Raw genomic sequence first — 21509 nt, forward strand, 5'->3', positions numbered from 1 at the left:
GTTAAATGTTGGGGTGGTTCCGTTGCTGGCATTCTTACCTTCTGGCCAGAATGTAAGGGGTTCAGGTTTCCCATTGAAGGGGAATAAGAAGGGGGAACACAACTCCCCTTTCTACAATACTTAAAGAGAGATGTGTCTAGTAAATCTAGGGAGAGGCCAGAAGGGAAGAGGAGATCCTCTTGTTAACCATTTGGGCTGGGATTTCCCAAAGTATCTAAGGAAGGTAGGCATCCAGTTCCCTTAGGCACTTTCAAAAATTCCAGCCCTAATCTGTTTGTGCCAGTTCTCAAGTGCATTAGTTATTCCAATCACACATGTTCCAGTTAACAGACTCTCCCACAAGACTACTGCACAACCATGACTTCAGACACCTGTTACTGTCGGTCTCCAGTCCCTCCCCCCTCCCCCCCCGCTATAGATCTCCAATCTCCCTAAATGCCCGTGAGAAAAGATGGGCTTTGCAGTGTGTCCAGAAGGTACCAAAGAGAGAAACGCTAACCCAGATTCCATAGTCTTTCATAGAGAATGTCTGGCCTACAAACCCTCCATTATTTCAAGTGTGTCCAGCCTGAGCACCTTCACGAATCTCCTGTCATAGCAGGATGGGCCAGGGAGAGAGGTCGTGCATCACATAACCGGAACTCAAACCTTTTAGGGCTTTATAGGCTGAAACTAATAACTGGAACTTCACCCAGAAGCCATTGCGGAGGGCTTATGTTATGTGCTTTCTGCATACAATGCACTATTCAGAAGCAGACTTCACCATTCAGATGAGAAGTGCGTAAACATTCAGCCCAATTTACAGATGGAGAACTGAAGCGCAGGTAGGCTCAGTGAATTCCTCGAGATCAGACAATGAGTCAGTTGCAGAACTTAAGAACTGTACCCTGGGGTCCTGACTTACAGTCGCCTGCTCTAGTGGCCCATGCACCTTCCTATTTTATAATCATTTTATTTCAGGTGCTGACCTCTTGATCTACACGTGCAACCTTTTAATTAGTGTAATGTCGGGGGTAAATATTGTGTCCCTCTATGGCTGTGGGAAGTGGCTTATACAGGAAAAACATCAGTGAGATTAGAGACATGCCAAAGGGTTTCACTATGGTCTGCGGTGGAATAAAGTTTGTTTTCCTGGGCTGTATGACTGTCAGAAATGTGGGTTCCTCTGCCTGTCATAGCCAAATTACTGAATCTTTGGAATGGCACAGAAGCCTGGGGGGTTATTTTATTTTATGTGTCCCTGACCATGTTGGCTAATAGCTATTTATGGGCCCATCCTCCATGAACTTATCTAATTTAGGGTTACCATAATCCAGCAAGCAAAAAAGAGGACGGGAGGAGCCCCGCCCCTGTCCTGCCCTAGCCCCGCCCCACCCTGCCCTAGCCCCGCCCCTGCCCCTCCCACTCCCCCCCTCAGAACCCCCAACCCTCCCCCCGCTCCTTGTCCCCTGACTGCCCCCTCCTGGGACCCCTGCCCCTAACTGCCCCCCAGGACTCCACCACCTACCTAAGCCTCCCTGCCTCTTGTCCCCTGACTGCCCCCTCCTGAGACCCTCACCCCATCCTAACTGGCCCCCTAGGACTCTACCCCCTACCTGTACCCTGACTGCCCCAACCCTTATCTACACCCCCACCCCCAGACAGACCCCTGGGACTCCCATGCCCCATCCAACCACTCCCCACCCCCTGACAGCCCCCCCCCAGAACTCCCGACCCATCTAAACCCCTCTGCTCCCTATCCCCTGACTGCTCCGATCCCTCTCCCCACTCCTGCCCCCTGACAGCCCCCCCAGAACTCCCAACCCCCCCCTTGTCCCCTGACTGCCCCCTCCTGGGACCCCTGCTCCTAACTGCCCTCCAGAACCCCACCCCCTACCTAAGCCTCCCTGTTCCTTGTCCCCTAACTGCCCCCTCCTAAGACCCCCCCCAAATGCCCTCAGGACCCTACCTGTACCCTGACTGCCCAAAACCTTATCCACACCCCCAGAAAGCCCCCCCCCCCGAACTCCTGACCCCCCCCCCGTCTCTTGACTGCCCCCTCCAAAACCTCCCTGCCCCTTCTCCGACCCCCTGGCCCCCTTGTTGTTGGCCTTTCTTCACCTAATGTCTCGGTGAACTTGCTCAGGAACTGCCTGAGCCGCTGGGCAACAGTGCGGGAGGAGCTCCAGACTGCTGGAGCCAATCTGCGATGCAGGGAGGGAGGGAGTGATTTCTGCTGCGGGGCGGAGGAGGAGGAGCCCTCTCTGGCTGAGTGTCGGAGCCCCATGTAAGTGACACCATCCGGCCGGCAGCACTGTTAGCCGCGCGTGCTCTGCATGGGGGGGGAAGTCCGGACATTTACAAATTCCCCCCGGACGCTATTTTTAGCTTAAAAAGCCGGACATGTCCGGGGGAATCCGGACGAATGGTAACCCTAATCTAATTCTTTTTTGAACACAGTTATACTTCTGGCCTTCACAATATCCCCTGGCAACATGTTCCACAGGTTGACTGTGTGTTATGTGAAGAAGAACTTCCTTAAGTTTGTTTTAAACCTGCTGCCTATTAATTTAATTGGGTGACCCCTAGTTCCTGTGTTATGTGAAGAGGTAAACAACAGTTCCTTATTTACTTTCTCCACACCATTCAGGATTTTATAGACCTCTATTGTATCCCCCCTCAGTCATCTCTTCCCTAAGATGAACAGTCCCAGTCTTTTTAATCTCTCCTAGTATGGAAGCTGTTCCAAACCCCTAATCATTTTCATTGCCATTCTCTTTTTTCAATTCTAATATATCTTTTTTGAGATCGGGCAACCAGAACTGCGTGCAGTATTCAAGGTGTGGGTGTGCCATGGATTTATATAGTGGCAGTATGATATTTTCTGTTTTATAATCTATCCTTTCCTAATGTTTCCTAACATTCTGTTAGCTTTTTTTGTCTGCTGCTGCATGTTGAACAGATGTTTTCAGAAAACTATCCACAATGACTTCAAGATCTCTTTTTTTTTGAGTGGCAACAACTAATTTAGACCCCATCATTTTGTATGTATAGCTGAGATTATGTTTTACAATGTGCATTACTTTGTATTTATCAACATTGAATTTCATCTGTTATATTGTTGCCCAGTCATCCAGTTTTGTGAGATCCCTTTGTAACTCTTTGCAGTCAGCTTTGGATTTAACTTTCTTGACAAAATTTGCAGATGATACAAAATTATTCATCTCACTGTTTACCCCTTTTTCCAGATCATTTATGAATATGTTCAACAGCACTGGACCCAGTACAGATTCTTGCTATTGATTTCTCTCCACTGTGAAAACTGACTGTATATTCCTACCCTTTGTTTCCTATCTTTTAACCAGTTACTGATCCATGAGAGGACCTTCCCTCTTCTCCCATGACTGCCTACTTTGCTTAAGAGCCTTTGGTGAGAGACCTTGTCAAAGGCTTTCTGAAAGTCCCAGGATGCTATATCCACTAGAACATCCTGGTCCACATGTTTGTTGACCCCCTCAAGTAATTCTAATAGATTGATGAGGCATGATATTCCTTTACAAAAGCTGTGCTGACTCTTCCTCAACACATCATGTTCATCTATGTGTCTCCAAATTCTGTTTACTATAGTTTCAACTAGTTTGCCTTGTTCTGAGCTCTTGCCAATGGCTTTGATTTGAGATGCAATGCAGACCTGCTAGGTTATGAAATCTGGAAACAAACAACACGATCACCTTGTTAAGAAGGATGCAGATATAATTTCTGCCATTTGTTCCAGTTAGTTTCCCCATCCTGCAGGCATAATTCGAGCTGTGTCAGGGTTGAGTCTCAGCCAACTAGCCCTCATTCACGCTTCAGTCTCCATTAGGCAGTGAGTCCTTCCACTGTCCCTTCGTGGTTGGATAAAGGAACATTTTCAAAGATATAAAGCAAAACTTACTTTTTTCCTTATGCCATGGAATACAGACATTACAAATAAGATTAATGAACGCAGCAATTAAAGTCTAAATTGCAGTAAATAGAGTCTAAACACTAAATACATTCTTATAAGACTAATACCTATTTTGAGTAGCACTAACACATAAGTGAACTTGACTGGTCTCCAGCTATGAGTTTGTGAGTTCTTAGCTAATGCCAGCAGCCTTGGCAAGAGCTGGCACCTGGCCTGTCAACGTCACAACTGCTGCATGTTCTTTAGATTTGGATGTGAAGCAGTCCTTCCCCACTCGCTAAGGAACCTCCCTGAACTCTTGTGCAAGGTGGGTGGTGGATTAAAACCCAGATCTCAATCCAATGAATTATTGTGAAGTGCAGGAGAAGATTGGATCCAAGCCTGAAACTGTATCAAAATTGTTTGCTGACACTTGTCTCTGCAATAGGACATCCCAGGTATTGTTTTGAACTCTGGATCTGGATTTTGCAGTCCATCCTTTCTCTAATAATCTTGCCTGAAAAAGAAAATAAATAATGTTTTCGTTACATTTTGAAGGGTTGTGAATGAGAGCAGGAAAAGTCCCTTCCACACCCCCAGTCCTCCTCTCACTACTATGGTTGTGCTCTGAGCCATTCCAAGACGCTGTTACACTGTGTATGAGAGAGATGAGGACCGAGAGGGGTCAGTCTGGTGGTAGGGGGAGAGAAATGCTTCTTCTCTGGCGGCTCATTCACGTTGGCTGTTGCCAAACATTGCTGCAGTAGCTGCACAGAAAGGAGAAGAAGAGAAGAAGGGAAGAGAGTGGGTGGGTGGGTTGTGGATTGAAGGGGCATTAGCATGCGGCAAATAGAGCTGCAAAAAACAGTGTCAAGGACGCACTGAGAGTCTCGCTCCTCACACGAGCAAGGGAATGCAGGGAGAAGTGGAGACTCTGCAACCTCATCTCATCATGCTGAGCTTGTCACAGGAAGATTTAATGCAGCATGTGCAGTATGCATAGAAATTCGGGGACTTCAGATAATTCAGTGTTGGAGGGAGGTTATAGCAATATTCAAAACCCCCACAAAGAATGAAGGGAAAATCTCTTTTGGGAGAAGTTGTAAGAGTTAAAACACAGCCCTGCATGGTCCCTTCACAGCTATTTCAAGTTTAGAGTGCAAAGGGGTGTATGTATTTAGGCTTTTTTTTCTCCCCAAATCCTATACTTTGATTGTTAGATATTTGTCTCATTAGGGCAGGGTCCATGTGGTTCTTTGCTGCACCTTTCACACTTTGGGTCATAAGGGATAATAAATAATAGTAATAGTTAATTATAATGACAGTAATTTAATGCAGGACACAAGTAGGGTGCACCACAATTCTAAAATGTGTCTTCACTGTCTATCCTGATGTTGTTTAAATGGTATTTGTGTGCACATGACTGACTGCCAAATGCTACCTGCCGAAAGAGCCTTTTAGGGCCAGATCCAACTGCTGTAAGTTGGTGTAAGTCCAGCAAAGTCAGTGGTGCTATGCCAGTTTACTCCACCTGAGGATCTGGTCTATAATGTTTGATTAGATCCTATCACTCTGGATTGTGAAGTTCAGAATTAGACAAATATGGAAAAAGTTACAAAATATAAATTTCCTATTCACTGATTGAGACCCAACATGGAAACTTCAGAAACTTGGCCATTACATGTACATGTGTAGATGTATATGTCAGTGCCTCTCTCACATACACACACCTGTTCGCACAAAGAATCTTATTCACGTTGTAGATTAAACCCTGAAAGTTCTCAGTTTAAGAATGGAAGTCCACATTTTTAGTTATAGGAGAGCAAAAAAAAATTTTAACGCAGCATGAACAAAGCACCTATAGCCAAAAATCTTCTGCTCTTTTTTATATCTACACCAGAACACTATCTTGATTATTTTTAGGCTTGGCAGACTGATTTTTATTGTTTTTATAATTTTGACGAATGTTTATTTTTAAGCATTTTTTACATTTTTATCTATTTAGATTTTCACAGTTATGGAAAGTTATGGGGGGGTCAGATAATAATTGTTAAATGACAGTAGAGGTTGAGATTTGAAAAGTTAAAGCTTTATAACCTTTACAAGACAAATTCTCAACATGACATGTCAAAATATACAAAACAAATATCCTTAAAGTAAACTCTAATAAGTTCTCAAGCAGCATTTTTCTTATTTTGCTTATCTGTGCATTTCTATTATTATCAATGGAAATATTTTTAGTTGAAGTATGTGTATGTACAGTGAAATGGACATTTACTCATAAAAATCTAATCCTTCCAAGGCTAATTTAAAATGTTTCTCCCTCTATAGGTTTGTATACATAGATACATGCATGCACACACATGTACATAAAAAGAACGAGGAGTACTTGTGGCACCTTGCAGACTAACAAATTTATTCGTACATAAGTAATACATGACAGTTAAATATATTCATACATACACACAAATACTATTTATATAAATATATTGCACATATATTATATCAGTGTATATGTATGTATTTCAATGTACATATACATTATGTGTTTGCACACAGTCTGTTGAGAGGAAGAGAGAAAGTGTCTCAGTCTCGTGCATATTTTTACAGCTGCACTATAAAGGGTGGCAAATGTAGGAGTTTGAGGAGCAGAGGGAGCATTATTCTCTCGAATGGAAACTGACAGCACCTTAACTCTAGCCGCACTAGCTGGCGTCACTATAACGATCCAATTCATTGATAGGAAGTGGCAAGCAAAGCAGATGCTTTTAGCAGTGCTGGATTATGAAAGGGGCAGGCTGCTAGAGGCAACAAGCTATTGTCTGAAACATGCAATTTATTACAGGGCACCATACAAAGCCTAAACTAGGCTATCCAGGTAAATAAATAAATAAATAAAGGAACAATTTAGTGCGTGTTATATGTATGCAAAGCCAGTCATATCAAGCAGTGTAATAAGGCTGAACCAGTCAGTAATGGGCTATACAGCTTGCTGTTGTTGTTTTTTTTAAGATGGCACTTTAATGGGTTTTCTTCAAACAGATGCTTGAGTAGTCACACTCTAGTGGCCAATGATAAAAAAAAAAAAAAAAAAGGAGAGAAAATAAATAAATAAATTTAAAAAGCACAAGATTGGCAGAACCCATTTTTCAGAAGGAAAAAGGTTGAGGGCGATGGGGAGGAGGAAGAGAGAGAAGCCTGTTGGGCTGTCGGATAGTTTAATAAATTCCTTGTCACTCTAAAGACCGTTGCACACAGAGTTGCCCAAGGCCGTTGAAACCCGCTGAACCTCTGATAGGCTGGTTGCAGTTTTGCTGGCCCGCGTTACTCTGATACCTTACACAAAGATAGGCTGGTTGGTTGTTGTCTGTGAGTAAGAGGCCTTGCTGTATGCTTGTCTTTATAGATCTAAAAATCCATGATGAGATCACCTAAATATTTAAGTGTGTAAATGTCATCAGTTACTATTTAACTGAGCGAAATGTGTTGAAAGCAGCAACAATACAATATAGCACTGAACGCATGAGAGCTCAAGGAATCCTCCTCCCACATCTAAGCGAAAGTGCTTTTTAAAAAAGTATAATCCAAGTACGCTTTGCGGTGGAGGGGAAGGAGGACTGAGGGCATTGTTTCTCTGCAGGGAGGGGAAGACTGTTTTTTAGTTTGTTTTTCTTATAATTAAGCAACTAATTACCAGCCAGGGTCCTCATCTGGCAAACACTTGTGGACGTGGTTAACCGTTCTCACATGAGCAGTCTCACTGAATTCAGTGGGACGACTCGTGCTGACAGAATGGATCCCTGTACCAGCATGGAGCCCGTGGGTCTACCTATGTGGTTCTGATTACAGGATTGGAGCCCAGCATGCTAATTTTTAAATGTAATGGATAGGCATCATGGTTTAATGGGTAGCACCCTGGGTTGGGGCTCAGGAGACCTAACTTCTATTCCTGGCTCTGCCACTGACTAGCTGTGTGCCCTCAGAAGAGCCACTTCAGCTCTCTGTCTCCCCTCCCACCCTTCGTCTTGTATTTAGAGTGTAAGCTCTTTAGGGCCAGATCTGTCTCTTGGTATGTGTTTGTACAGCACCTAGCACAACGAGGTCCTGAAAGTGTTCTCAGGGGATGATTTTACCCCCAGGCACACAATAGATTTAAATCAGTTCTTATTGTGACGTTGGGAGAACATGTACACAATGGTGTCAAGTAGGTGAGCGTTATGTCTGACAATCACTTCTGATTTTTAGCAGGGATATGTTGATATTATATTGCCAGTGTATGCTGGTAAGAAGGCTTCCTTAGCAGGAATGATAACACTATAGCATCAGTGAACCATTGCCTCCTCACTGCTGTAAAAATAGCAAAATGTCCAACCAGTTGCTGCCACAGTGATAAAAGTAGACAATGATTTGGCAGGCATGGTTAGCAGAACTGTGTGAGAGCCCACTACCAGATCCAAGGGTATATCTTTACTGCAGCTGGGAGTGTCCTTCCTATCATGGGTATAGTAGGGTTACCATACGTCCGGATTTTCCCAGACATGTCTGGCTTTTTGGTCCTCAAATCCCCGTCCCGGAGGAAATACCAAAAAGCCAGACATGTCCGGGAAAATAGGGAGGGGTCGTGGGGCTTGGGTCTGGGCTGGAGCTGTAGGGGCCGGCGCTGCTCGGCCAGGGCCGGGGCCAGGCCAGAGCCGCTCGACCGGAACCGGGGCCTGAGCCAAGCTGGGCCGGAGCCGCTGGGATCGGGGCTGGGGATGCTCAGCCGCCGGCCGGTGCTGCTCAGCCAGGGCCGGGACCGGCGCGCTCGGCCAGAACCAGGGCCGGCGCCCCAGGGCCAGAACTGGGCCGGAGATGCCGGGACCAGAGCCTCTTGGCCGGGGCCAGCCGGCGGAGGGAACCGCTCGGTCGGGGGGGCTGGACTGGGCCGCACCTCCTTGCACCCCCCCACCGCCCCAGCCCCAGCTTACCTGCTGCCTGCCTGTTTCAGGCTTCCTGAGAACATTTGATTTGCGAGAAGCAGGGGAGGGGGAGGAGCAGGGGGCGGACCGTTCAGGGGAGGGGGCGGAGTTGGGGCAGGGACTTTGGGGAAGGGGCAGAGTTGGGGTGGGGAAAGGGTGGGGCTGGGGCAGGGAAGGGGCGGAGTTGGGGCGGGGACGGGGCCCCGTGGAGTGTCCTCTTTTTGGACTATTAAAACATGGTAACCCTAGGGTATAGGCTCAGGCTAGCTGCCTGAGTATGTACCTGGAGGTCCAGGCAGAAGATAATGCCACGCAGCCGCCTGTGCTACCCCTCCGCCCAGCTACACTGCTATTTTTAGCATGCTAGCTTGAGCAGAGCTAGCATATCTGTCTACCCCAGCCGGGAACCACAGTCCCAGCTGCAGTGTAGATGTACCCTTAGTTCCAAAGTGCATTGGCACCACATTGTTATGTGAGGTCTTAGCATGGTAATAGCAGGAGTGATATAGGCCAGGATTGTGAAACTGCTGATGCCCAGGATTGGACTAGCAGGGGAGTTAGTGAAGTATTTTGGCAGATCTTGTTTGTGAAAAACCTGCACTATATCTGGCGGTAGCGGGTGTTTATCAAGGCCTCACTTTTCTGATCACTGACTAATTCCATTCTGGTCAGACAAAAATTTAAAGTAGTAATGCTAAGAATTGACCAACTATCCCCAATATGATGCAACTGATTGAAGAGCAAGACATCTGCTATATTCACTCAGCCAAAGTCAACGTTAATAATAGCCCACTAGTCATTGTAAGGAACCCACCTTTCTTCACCTGAACATTTTCTCCACAATGTCATTCTTAACTAGTGGCAAAAGACGGTAAATGTTGAAGTTAAGGTTGCGCCTGGAGTTCAGGAAATGCCAAAATTAACTCTGCATCCTTGTGTATATGCATATGGCAGTTTTTAATCACTCAAATAATGTAATATAAGTTTATACATTTTTTCTGCAATCCTAGAAGCCCATGTGTAATTACTTTTAGAGTATTGTGTATGCCAGACAAAGTCCAGGAACGTCATCCATATGAAAAGTATACAGAAGAAGTATACATGTTTGCAACTATGTTATCTCTTGAATTACCTGACTCGCGCCCTGAAATGCATTTAAGGAAAGCTGTGCTGTGCACGTATGCACAGGGACATTAGCTTTGCATGATAGTTCACAAGCTATTGTGCTGAACAGCACCAAAGGAAGGTGTTCCTGCTGGTTGAAAAGAAAATATATAGGACAAGGCTGTTGCTTAGAGTATTGAAATATTTATTGTGGAGAGACGTGCCCTTTGTAAAAAGTGTCAGTAAGGAAATACTAGGAACATAAAAAATGCCAGACTGGACCAGACCCAAAGTCCACCTAGTACATTTTCCTGTACTGAGGCTAAACAGTGGCCAGCTCCTGATTCTTCAGAGGAAGGAGCAAAACCTCCTAATCTATAGTAATTAGAGCATGGTTTAAACCCTTCATCTTAAAGTTTAAGGTGAGCCATTATAATAATGAAAATAATGTGAATATCCAGGATTGACAGATATACTTCCACGTGCTACATGTGTATTGAAGACTGGGAAAATGGCAAGACAACAGCTAGGCAGCTGGCATGCTGTGTCTGCTGCTTAGTATACTAACTATCAACATGGCAGATTACCTCATCCTTCCCCCCCATGTGTGGTATCCAACTGGTGTCTGTCATCGTATGTTGAGATTGTAAGATCTTTGGGGCAGAGAGCATCTTTAATTGCATACGTGTATAGTACCTAGCACAACGGGGGCCTAAGCCATGACTGTGGCCGCTAGGCATTTACTGCAAATGATAAATAAATAATAACTGTAATGGTATTTTCTTGGATTCTCACATAACTTTAATATTTTGACATCTGACTTTGGTGTGCTTTACCATGCAATCCTGAAGTACTCTAAACCGAGTTTGTGTTTGGGAAGCATATTTCCTTCACTGAGCTCTTAAGCATGAAGATTAATGAATGAATATAATTTTCCATTTAGGATTTCAAAAAGAACTAAAAGCAAGGTTGTTATGTTTCAAAATGCACAGCATCCTTTTTATTGCCTGGAGGCAATTTAAAGTAAACAGACTTCAAAACAGGACTGTGGCTCTGAGAGGCTCTGTGCTGCTTTTCAGTTTTGGTTTAGATCTCCATAGCTTGCAACCCTGAGCATATGTGTAAAGTGAAATCATAATTTGTATTTTGGTAAATCTAGGCGTGAATGACCACATAACACTCTCCGGAAGTGAAGCTGGGAGGAGCCATGAATGCTCTGTGTTATAGGCATCCCAAAAGAGAGAAAATCATAGGCATCTTTCCAATTCTCTTAGTGGTGCATTTGGTTGATACCTCTTAAGGGACACACCCACTAGAGCTGTGAGGAGTCCAGCAGTTTCACTTTGCAGGGGGTCATTACATGTCTGTCAGCTCAGGGTTAGGCCCCACACTTTGAGTTCCATGTTGAGTTTCAGGTTTAAACAATTTCAAAGGTAAAATTCAGGCAAAGCTGCCATGGTTTCGTCTTCTTTCACATCAGGACCATGCCAAACTCCAGCTTTCGTATGATTTCAATGTAAATCCATAAATCTGCACCAAGTAGCTGAGGCTGGCTTGAAGGGCTGGTGAACCTTGAAAAACCAGGTCAGAGGTTTCAGGTTGGTGAGGACTTGGGAGGGCTCGTGTGGGTTGGCTTTGAACAGCTGTGCGGGGTAGTTTTAAATCTTGGCATCCCAGTCACTGCCAGTCACAGTAGTCACTCAGGAGCTTCCAGATAACATTCCTTATCTCACCACTTTCATACTTCACTCTGCAGTGGCATTTGGTTGCGCTCTCTTTCTTATGGAGCACAAGCCATGCACCTCTACCTTGGTTTCATTTGTTGCTATACATCAATGTGTTGGCTGGAATAATTCAAAGAACACAGTTTGTAATGAACTTGGGCCTGTTTTCTGTCTATTGCACCTTGACATTTCTAAGAATCCTGCTTGCCTGCATAGACAGCAGCCATTTTGTTCTCCGATTCGCATACACAGAAGAGATACACGCATTGACACTCTCTCATAGAGACTGCACTTTTATTTTACTTGTCTTGTTTCTTTAGCCTAGAGTAAGGCATTTTAGACTGAAAATACATGTGTGTGTGTGTGTGTGTGTGTGTGTGTGTGTGTGTGTGTGTGTGTGTGTGTGTGTGTGTGTGTGTGTGTGTAAAGAACATGGGTCATTTAGTTAACTTAGGCTCACTCTTTTCTCTGGCAGTGTGCTTTGGAGGTGAGAATCTGTTGGTAAGTTTGCAACTGCAATTTCTTTTAAATTCTGGACAACTCAGAAATTCCCAGCTGGTGTTAGGTCTGAAAAAGGCCACCTCTCACCCTTCCATCCTAAAGTCGTTGCTCATTCCAGGGAGACTTCTTATAAACACTCCTATTTGGAGAGGGGCACAGGCAGTGACACTCACACTTGGAATCAAATCCGGATCCAAACTTCCCCAGAGCTGCGAAGGTCAGATCTGGCATTCCAGTTAATTGATCTGGGTGCAGATTAACATTGCTGGCATGGGCTCCGGAGCAGGTGCTCAAAAACACCTGCAGTGTTCCCACTGGGCTGGAAAGCGTAGGCTGCAGCAATTGTGAAGTACTTGGGAGCTTCATAGTTTGTATTTATTTATTTATTTATTTATCAATCATTACTCCTTTTACGTCTATTATTGTTCAGCACTTTTGAGCAAGAGGCATCATGTGAATGGGAATGAACTCAAATCAGGTTCCTCACTACATGCATTGCTACTCGGAGGGTCTGGTAGAAGAGTAATAATGCTCGGCCCCATCCTGCAAACATTTATTGCAGAACGTAGTGCTTACAACTGCAAGTGTTTCTATTGAAGTGGATGAGACTACAGCACAATACTCAGAATAAGTATTTGCAGGACTGGGCCCTTAGTCAGGAAGAGATCGGAAAGCAGTGTGGTCTGTTGGATAGGGCATAGACTGGGATTCAGGAGACTGGCTTCTATTCTTGGCTATACTGCTGATCTGCTCTGTGACCTTGGGCAAATTACTTCACCTCTCAGACCCTCATTTCCCATGCCCACCCCTTTGACTGCCTAGTCTGTTTGGATTGTAAGCTTTTCAAATCAGGGACTGTCTTTTACTATCCGTTTGTAAAGTGCCTAATATAATAAGGGCTTTGAGGGGCTACCATAATTATTATCATAGCCAAAAAAAGGGAGGATTCAGTAACTTTGGTGAGGCTAAACTTAAATACTATGGTTTTGATTCTACCAGTCTTACGTTCAGCAGTACCTAACTATGGTATTAAGTCTAGTACGAAGGGCACTAATACTTAGTACTAAGTACTCTTTAGTGTCAATAAGAATAGCAGAATTTGATCCAGAGAATAGAGAGATCTATTCCCACATACTGGTGGAGTCTGAGTCAGTGAACGACCCCAGTTTCAGAAATGTTAAAACATAGAATTAATCTCACTGAGCTATATTGATCCCCTTCCAGGAATTTGAAAATCCCTTCCCACTTTAACTGCCCTGGGCTTTCTGCAACTCATCAGTTCCTCACACTGCCCCTTCTCTCTCCCTGTGGGGTTTGCTTTATACAGCACTCACCTATACACTCACACAATGCAATTAGTATGCTAAAAAACAAAGGGCAGCTAGCAGAACAAGCAATGAATTCTGGTTTCATGTTTACACAGCCAGAAAACACACACAAGTCTGGATGGCATTTTCCAAAAGCTTTCCTTGGCATGTAGAGAATGCGGTGCTGTCTAGCTGGTGGTAGTGAAAGCAGTAGACTGGCTGACTAACAGCAATCATGGCTCTTCGGTTCTGTTGATAGCTCTGTAACAGACTCATTGTGTAATCTTGAGCAAAACATTTAAGTGCTCCATGCCTCAGTTTCATCATCTGTTAACCAGATTAATAAAACTCAGGTATCTCCCAGGCATGAGTTAAGGTTGCTTTGAGATCTTTAGATACAAAGAGCTGTGTATCTGCAAATTATTAAGCAGCTATTGAGTTGAGTTCTTTTGCAGTGAAGTGCAAGATTTATGGATCCAAGACATACCTATTTTACCTCTTTTGGTCTTGAAATCCTGATTTGTCACAGAAATAAAAAGTCAGGATATGGATTATAACCAGGGTGGCAGCAGCTGCTATAATTAAGATGGGTATTAGTATCATTTAATTTTTGTCTTGTGGTAGCACCTAGAGGGCAACCAGGTCAGGACCTTATTGCGCTAGGTGATGTACAAACATATGATATTTGAGTATAGTCCCTGCCTCAAAGAGCTTACAATCTAAAAGGCAAGACATAAAAGATGGATGAGACAAGCAAAGTGACTGGGATGTGGGGAGCAGGATTTCCATTCTAACCACCTGTTTTATATTTGTGCATAACTTTCTAGTACTTTCACTTCTTGGGCTGGAATTTTCCAGGCTTGGTCTCTTGTATAAAGGTGAAATATTTGGAGAAAAGTAGCAAAATCAGTTCAGCCAGTTTGAACATCAAGGCAGTGAAATAAATATTTATTATTCAAAAATTCTTACAACCTTTTTGTTTTTGAAAGGTGTTTGCAAAATGCAATTTGGCCTGGGAACAGTCCTCATTGAGAAGTGCCTTTCATTGTCCTGGAAGATATTGGTTTTGATTTGACTCAGCTATGAACCTTTGATAATCACATGCTTAGCATATTCAGAACATTTTTTTTCTTCTGAACTGCCAGCTGTTTTCTCTCTTCACCCCATTTAAACTAGCATTCTGTAGGGGAATGCAGAGATTCAAAAACAAAAAAATGTTATTAATCTCATTGAATCTATTGTGGTCAGTGGGTAGGTGCTTCTTTGAATGGTGCTGCAAAATATTCATGCACAGAAATGCAGAAAACACTAAATGATAAATATTCCCTGTTTGCACTCTAAATCTTGTCTTCCAAACTGTCCCTAATTTTGAGCAAAAGTTGCACAATTTGAAATTTAATTTCTTTAAAAAAAGATATATATTCTTTTTAAATAAAGAGATTTCCACCCACCCTAGAAAAATACACAGAAAGAGGAAACTGGAAAAAGGAAATTCACTCCATGGCCTAGATTCTCCATTGTGGTGCAACCACTTTTCCCCACTGTACTATAACTAGCCACAAAAGAATTACCACAGCGTACAGGGATTGCCTAGTAGTGTAGAGACAGCATAGCAGTTCCTGAGTCACTGGCTGCACAAATAGGGGGTATAGATGCAAGAAAGGGATGTGGCTGAGGTTTTCTTATGCCCCGGTAATCGTAGGCTGCCAGTTTAACACGTTGGTGCAGTTGATGTAATTTAAAGCAGCCTTCAGAGGGCTGGAGCACATAGTCCAGGGGTCGGCAACCTTTCAGAAGCGGTGTGCCGAGTCTTCATTTGTTCACTCCGATTTAAGGTTTCGCATGCCAGTAATACATTTTAACATTTTTAGAAGGTCTCTTTCTATAAGTCTATAATATATAACTAAACTATTGTTGTATGTAAAGTAAATAAGGTTTTTAAAATATTTAAGAAGCTTCATTTAAAATTAAATTAAAATGCAGAGCCCCTGGATCGGTGGCCAGGACCTGGGCAGTGTGAGTGCCACTGAAAATCAGCTTGTGTGCCGCCTTTGGCACGCATGCCATAGGTTGCCTACCCCTGACATAGTCAGTCTACAATTGTGGTAGCATAAAAGCCACTTTTGCAGCCTTACCAACACTTTTACACACAGTCTCTAACACATTAGTGGAGAGTAGATTAGCAGTAAAATTATCAACTTGTGCTTAATAATAAGAGTCGAGGGTGCACAATGAAGAAGAGACTGAGACACAGAAAGAAGGAAAGTGAGCCAATGTGGACTGGAGTCTGAGGAGAAAATGATACCAATATCCTGATTCTACAGTTAGCTCTGCTTCTGCCTGTCCCTTTGCTGGGACTCTGCGAGTAGATCCCGTTGTCGGATTGGGGTAGAAATAAGGACTCCTTCACTTGTGAGATGTGGCAGGACCCACAGTGAGATGTGAGCCTGCTTGCTGCGTCTGTCAGTACTGGGAGAAAAAGTGTAGGCTGCCTCTCCTCCACAGGGGAATTGTTTATTTCATTAAGAGGGAGGTGCTAAACCAGTTCCCCTTCTAGGACTGGGCTATGTCACTCCTTCCAGTAGAGAGGTCTTTTGGTTGAGACACTGGACTGAGACACAGAAGATTTTGGTTCAACACCCAGCTGTGCTGTAGTCTTCCTGTGTGTGACCTTAGGCAAGTCACTGAATCACGCTGTGCCTCAGTTTCCCCATTTAAATGGGGGTCATATTTCTTCCTTTCTCCCACACTTTGTGTGTTTTGTCTAGTAAAATTTTCAGCTCTGCAGAGCTGGGACATACAGACCTGGACAGTCCCTATTACGTACTACATACATATTTGACACCTAGCATAGCGGGGCTGCAGTCTTCAGTGGGGCTTCAAGACACGATCACAATACAAATAATGAATTATTTGTAGTGTAGCAATGTCTCAGTAAAACTCTCCCTTTGATTGTCGATTTCCATCTTTAAACATGCAAAAATTTGAGCTGTTCTGTTTTAAAGCAAGCCCAGACGTTTCACATATAAAAATCATGAAAATCAAAATGTAATGACCCAGAAAAAAATAGTGAACATTTTGGCAACATTTTATGAAGGCTTTTCACGCACGACTGCTTTAATTCCATGTGTGACCTGTTAGCATTGGAGCTGATCTCAGTGGGCGACGTTCCCCCCCCCGGTGCAGAGAGCCAGCACAAGGACTATGTACCACTTAAGTCTCACTCAAACCTAGTTAATTTCACCCTGAATTAGTAACCTGTAATGGGGTAAATAGAAACTGACTCATCACATGATTTTTTCAGCCAGTCTCAAGCCAAGATTGCCTTTTTTTATGCTAACAGTTCGATATTGCTATTATTATCTGTGTGTGTTTGAGCTATCTCTGTATTACCTTCCTCTTGGTGAGCCCACAGAGCTGTATCCTGAATGTGAGGGGAATAAAATGCAGAAGCCTGCAGGGGAAAAAAAAAAAAAAGAGAGAGAGAGAGAGAGAGTCTTCAAATGTTTAATGTAACCCATATTTCAACAGCGTTCACTCTGTTCATCATAATCCCATTTTCTGCCTCAGACGTGTCATTACTGCCCACCGGATTTGGGGTGATAGCAGCAGGAAATGAGCTGGAAAAACATTAGACAGTTTTAAAAAAATCATTAGCACCTTTAAGATATTTAATGAACTGCAGGCTGCTTCCAGAGTGGAGAAGTATAAATTCTATTTGGGGATTGAAGAAAGGTGAGGATGTGCATAAGAGCAAAGGTAGATCTTGAATTAAATTTGGGAGAGGCTATAAGTGAATGACTGGTCCCAGGGTGTACCTTGTTCAATGTCTGCCATAACTCACAGCATTCAGGGAGATTTCACAGTAGTTTCCACCAAAACCACCCCTTTGTCATCCTCATGAGAATTGCTATCCTTAACCTCATTTTAATTCTGAAGGGGTGAATAACTATAGAGTGTGATCAGATAAAAGCTATTGGCTCCAAAAGACCTTTCTCTTGTAGACTTCTACCCGATTGTATGATGTCCCCCATTGTACATCCATTGCTGACACTGCAGTGCGGTATCAGGGATCCAGAATGTTACAATTAGAGGTACTATCCTTCCTATGAGACATTAAATCAAAGTCCCCTCTGCCCACCTCTCAAGTGTAGGTAGAGCTACAGAACTCATCATCATACATTTTAGAAAAGATAACCTTTGTGTCCGGGCCAACTTCCCAACCTGAATGACGTGTCTAAGGTTTGCACTAAGTCGAAGCTCATATGCATAATGGCTGCCAAATTTACCTGCACATGGCCACTGCTCTACTGGTACTTGAGAGTATGCTTCAGTGTCCATTGATAGCAGTAGAAAGATGCCCATTGATTACAGTGGATGTTGGATGGGACCTTAACTCCTCATTTTGTAAAGCACATTGGGATACGTGGAATATATGGAAGAAACTTTAATTAAAAGGTGACCTGTAAAACAACAATACAGTATTTGGGTTTCACCTGTTTTTTCCTTCTATCAAGTGTATAAAGAAAGCCTGAAAGTTGAGGAAAAGGAGGCTAAGTGGATTTATTTCTGCTTGTGTTTTTACGTTTAAAATATCTGGAATATCAAGTCTTATCTTCCCAGGTTTCACAGGGGGAGGGTTTGGAGACCCAGAGACCTCTTTGGAGGCCCAGGAATGGAAGTTTTCTTAGTCCTCAATTGAAGAGACAGAGACATCTGAAACTTTCACAAAGACATCTTTCCTCTCCTGACTTAAATGGGTGTTAACAAAACCAAGAAACCCTCAGAGGGTCGTAAGGAGTCCGACTACAAATCCTTTCCCCTCCTAATTGGGCTATGGTTTTGGTCTCTTGTGATGTTATAATGCCTCTAGTTGACCATTGAGCCCTCCAGCAAAAACAGTGTAGACAAGATCAGGTATTGATAATGAAGCAAGCAAGCAGAAAAAAATGCACTATTTTTGCAAAAGAGAAATTTCAAGATGTTTTATGTGTAAGGTATGCACCAAAAAGCTATGCTGAAAGAACATTACAATTGTAACGTCAAAGACTCAAAAGTTAGGACATGCCGAAATTCAGGTTGTTTGTGCAACCTTAATTCTGCCCTTTTGTGGTGTATGTCTTATGATCATCTTTAATTATATGATCACATGCTATTTTTCCCACAGATCCCCTGCCTCTTTCATTGCACTGCATAGACTTGCTCTGGGGATGAATCAGTGTGTAAGAATGCATATGAACAAGGGGGCCAAATTAATCTTAATAATGTTCTGAAAAAACATAAATTCCATCATGCAGAGGCATATTGGTACACACGCTCTGTCAGCAAGGTTGGAACCTTTATATCCACTGCACAGACCTCTGCCACTTAATAGCCCTGATAGCAAGAGTAGATTGTCTTCCTCTATATAGACCATCACTAGAGGGGGATGAGTCACACACTTTGCTAGTGGGCTTGATAGATATTTGCTGGCATCAGAGGAATTGTGAGATTCAGGATTCTTCTGCCCATTCTCCCCAAATTGATCCTTTCTGCCCTATTTTCTCCAACCTGTCCCCATCCTTTCTCTTCCCCACCCCGGCTTCTTGTGTCTGTCCCATTCTTCTTGACTACCTGGTCCCAGTCTCCACTCCTTGGGCTTCTCATCGCAGTCCCAGCCTCTTTACCCAGCCAGTACTAGTCTCCCTCTCCAGGCCTGCTGTCTGAGTCTTAATCTACTCCCAAATCCCAGTCTCTCTCCAGTTCCCACCTCCCAGTTCTTCCTCCAGTCTCTCTCTCTCCTCCCACCTCCATTAGCTCCCAGTCCCGGTCTCCCTTTCTAGGCTCCTCATCTAATCTCAGTGTACCTCCTACCCCCTCCATGGCTCCTTGTCCGAGACTCTTTGCCCATCCAGGCCCCATTGTCCCCACAAACACCAGCTTCTTGTCAATATGTCTCTCCTCCCACTGCCCCGTTTCCCACCTGCACATACACACTGGTTCCTTGTCCCAGTCTCCTTGTGCAGCTTGTCCCCATCTCTTCCCCTCCCCCCAACTCATCCAAACTCCGTGTTCCTACCCCCAGTCAACTGGCTCCCAGTCACCCCCGCCACACACACACAGCTGCCATCCCAGTCTCCCACCCAACCAGCCCCAGCCTCCCCTAGTCCCTGGTTCTCAGCCCGTTTCCTTGCCCAGCCAGTCCCAGACTCCTCTTCACATCCCTGGCTTTCAGTCTCCCCCCACTCCAATCAGAGTATCATCAGACTCCTTGTCTCAGTCTACTCCTTTCTCTTCCCCCAGTCTGACTGTTGTCCCTTTTGCATTCTAGTCAGACTACTTACTCCTCCATGCCGCCTGCGTGCCAGCAGGGTGGTTATTGATACCTAAATAAGTGACTTAATTTGTAAAAGTGCTGAGCACCCAGCAGCTTCTGTCGACTTCAGTGGAAACTGATGAGAGTGCAACATGTTTGAAAATCAAGCCATCTAGTTAAGTATCCAAATATGGACCTATGAGCCTAACTTTAGACAACCAATTTTGAAAATCTCAACTGTAGGACAGAGAGCAAATTATACAGATGCAAACAGCCAGTGTATGAAGTTAAACACATCTGGGTGGGATTTTCACAAGTACCTAAGTGTTTTAGGAGCACAAATCCCATTGAAATTCATTATGCTGTATGCTCCTAAGTCACTTGGAACATGTGGAAAATCTAACCCATGGTCTTTCAGAAGAAATGCAGAAGTGGAATGTCAAGGTTTCTTTGCACAGCCATTCAGTTGATACCAATTTAATTGGGCTGGTCAAACCACTAGCACTAGGGATTTTTTTTCCCCCTCTGACCATCCCTTTCCTTCACAAAGAGACCCCTTTTTCTGAAAAATTATTACCAAACTAATAATTGAAAACTGGAAATTAGACCCTAGTCTTCAAAGAAAGGGTTCTGAAGTGTGCATTAGCCTTCTAACAAGATGAGCCATCTTACTAGTCAGCACTCGTTTCCTACTTGAAATTATGTTTGACTACAGGGCATGAAATGTTATTCATCCTTCTCCATCTCCCTCCCATCCATTTCTATTCAAATTCAGCACTGAGTGGTAGCAGCAGCAGGTACATGAAAAAGATTTTCAGGTGTTCTTGTGTCTTTTTATTTTTTATTTTCCCTCCCAGTTCCCCTTTTATATGTGAGAAAGTAGCATGAAAAGTAAAGCAAATTAGAATCGGAAAGAAAGTGTTGGATTTAAAGCAATCTGTTTAACATGACAGAGTTTGTTATTCACTAACATGTGGTCATGGTATGTAAGACATCGCAAGCTGAATGGCAAGCATGCTGCATGTAAAAGGCATTCTCTCTCGCTGACGAAGAGAGGTGGTCAAGGCTGGCTTGGAAAGGGTGGTGTTGAGGCAGCTGATGGGCACTAGGTTAATTTTCATTTCTCTCCTTGGCAGTAGCAATTTCACGGATCTTGTCATCTGTGGATGGTTGCAGGAAGGGGAGATCAGAAATGACAAACATCCACATTACCATCCGAGATTAAAATGCCACCAAATGATCTTTTAATACAAAGCTGCTGGTTGATCTGTGATTTGGTTTGTATAATGGAGACTTTGACTTTAAAGAAAAAAAAAAGAAATTTGGAGCCTTCCATGGTGACAAGTGCATGATCTACATTTAGACGTGGATGGGTTTGATTTGCCTGGATGATTCATGGTCATCATCTATTTATCCCTCCAGCTAAAAATAGACTAAAATACTGCTATATTTACTAATAAAAAATTACAATAGGGAAAGTTTAATACATATAGAGCCAACTCCTGGAGTCTATTCTTGGCTGTTATCTTATTGAAATCAGTCAGTTTTCCCTTTATTATAGGCTTAGTAAAAACTATGGGTGAGATATTTTCCCTACATAGGAATATCTTTGAACTGGTCAGAAACTCTGCAGAGTTCACCTTGAAGAGTTTAGTCAGGGGAGGAGTGTAGAGTCCTAGAACCCGGGCTCCAGCCCAAGTCCAGAAGTCTACA

General features: G+C 43.6%; 1 protein-coding gene across 19 annotated transcripts in view; it reads left to right on the forward strand.

Annotated features, from left to right (window-relative positions):
• Positions 1-21509, forward strand: part of TNRC6C (trinucleotide repeat containing adaptor 6C) — a 380854-nt gene that overhangs the window by 92193 nt on the left and 267152 nt on the right. The gene's annotated exons all lie outside the window — the stretch shown is intronic.

The sequence above is a fragment of the Chrysemys picta genome, chromosome 12, assembly GCF_011386835.1.
Source record: "Chrysemys picta bellii isolate R12L10 chromosome 12, ASM1138683v2, whole genome shotgun sequence".
Lineage (NCBI taxonomy): Eukaryota > Metazoa > Chordata > Testudines > Emydidae > Chrysemys > Chrysemys picta.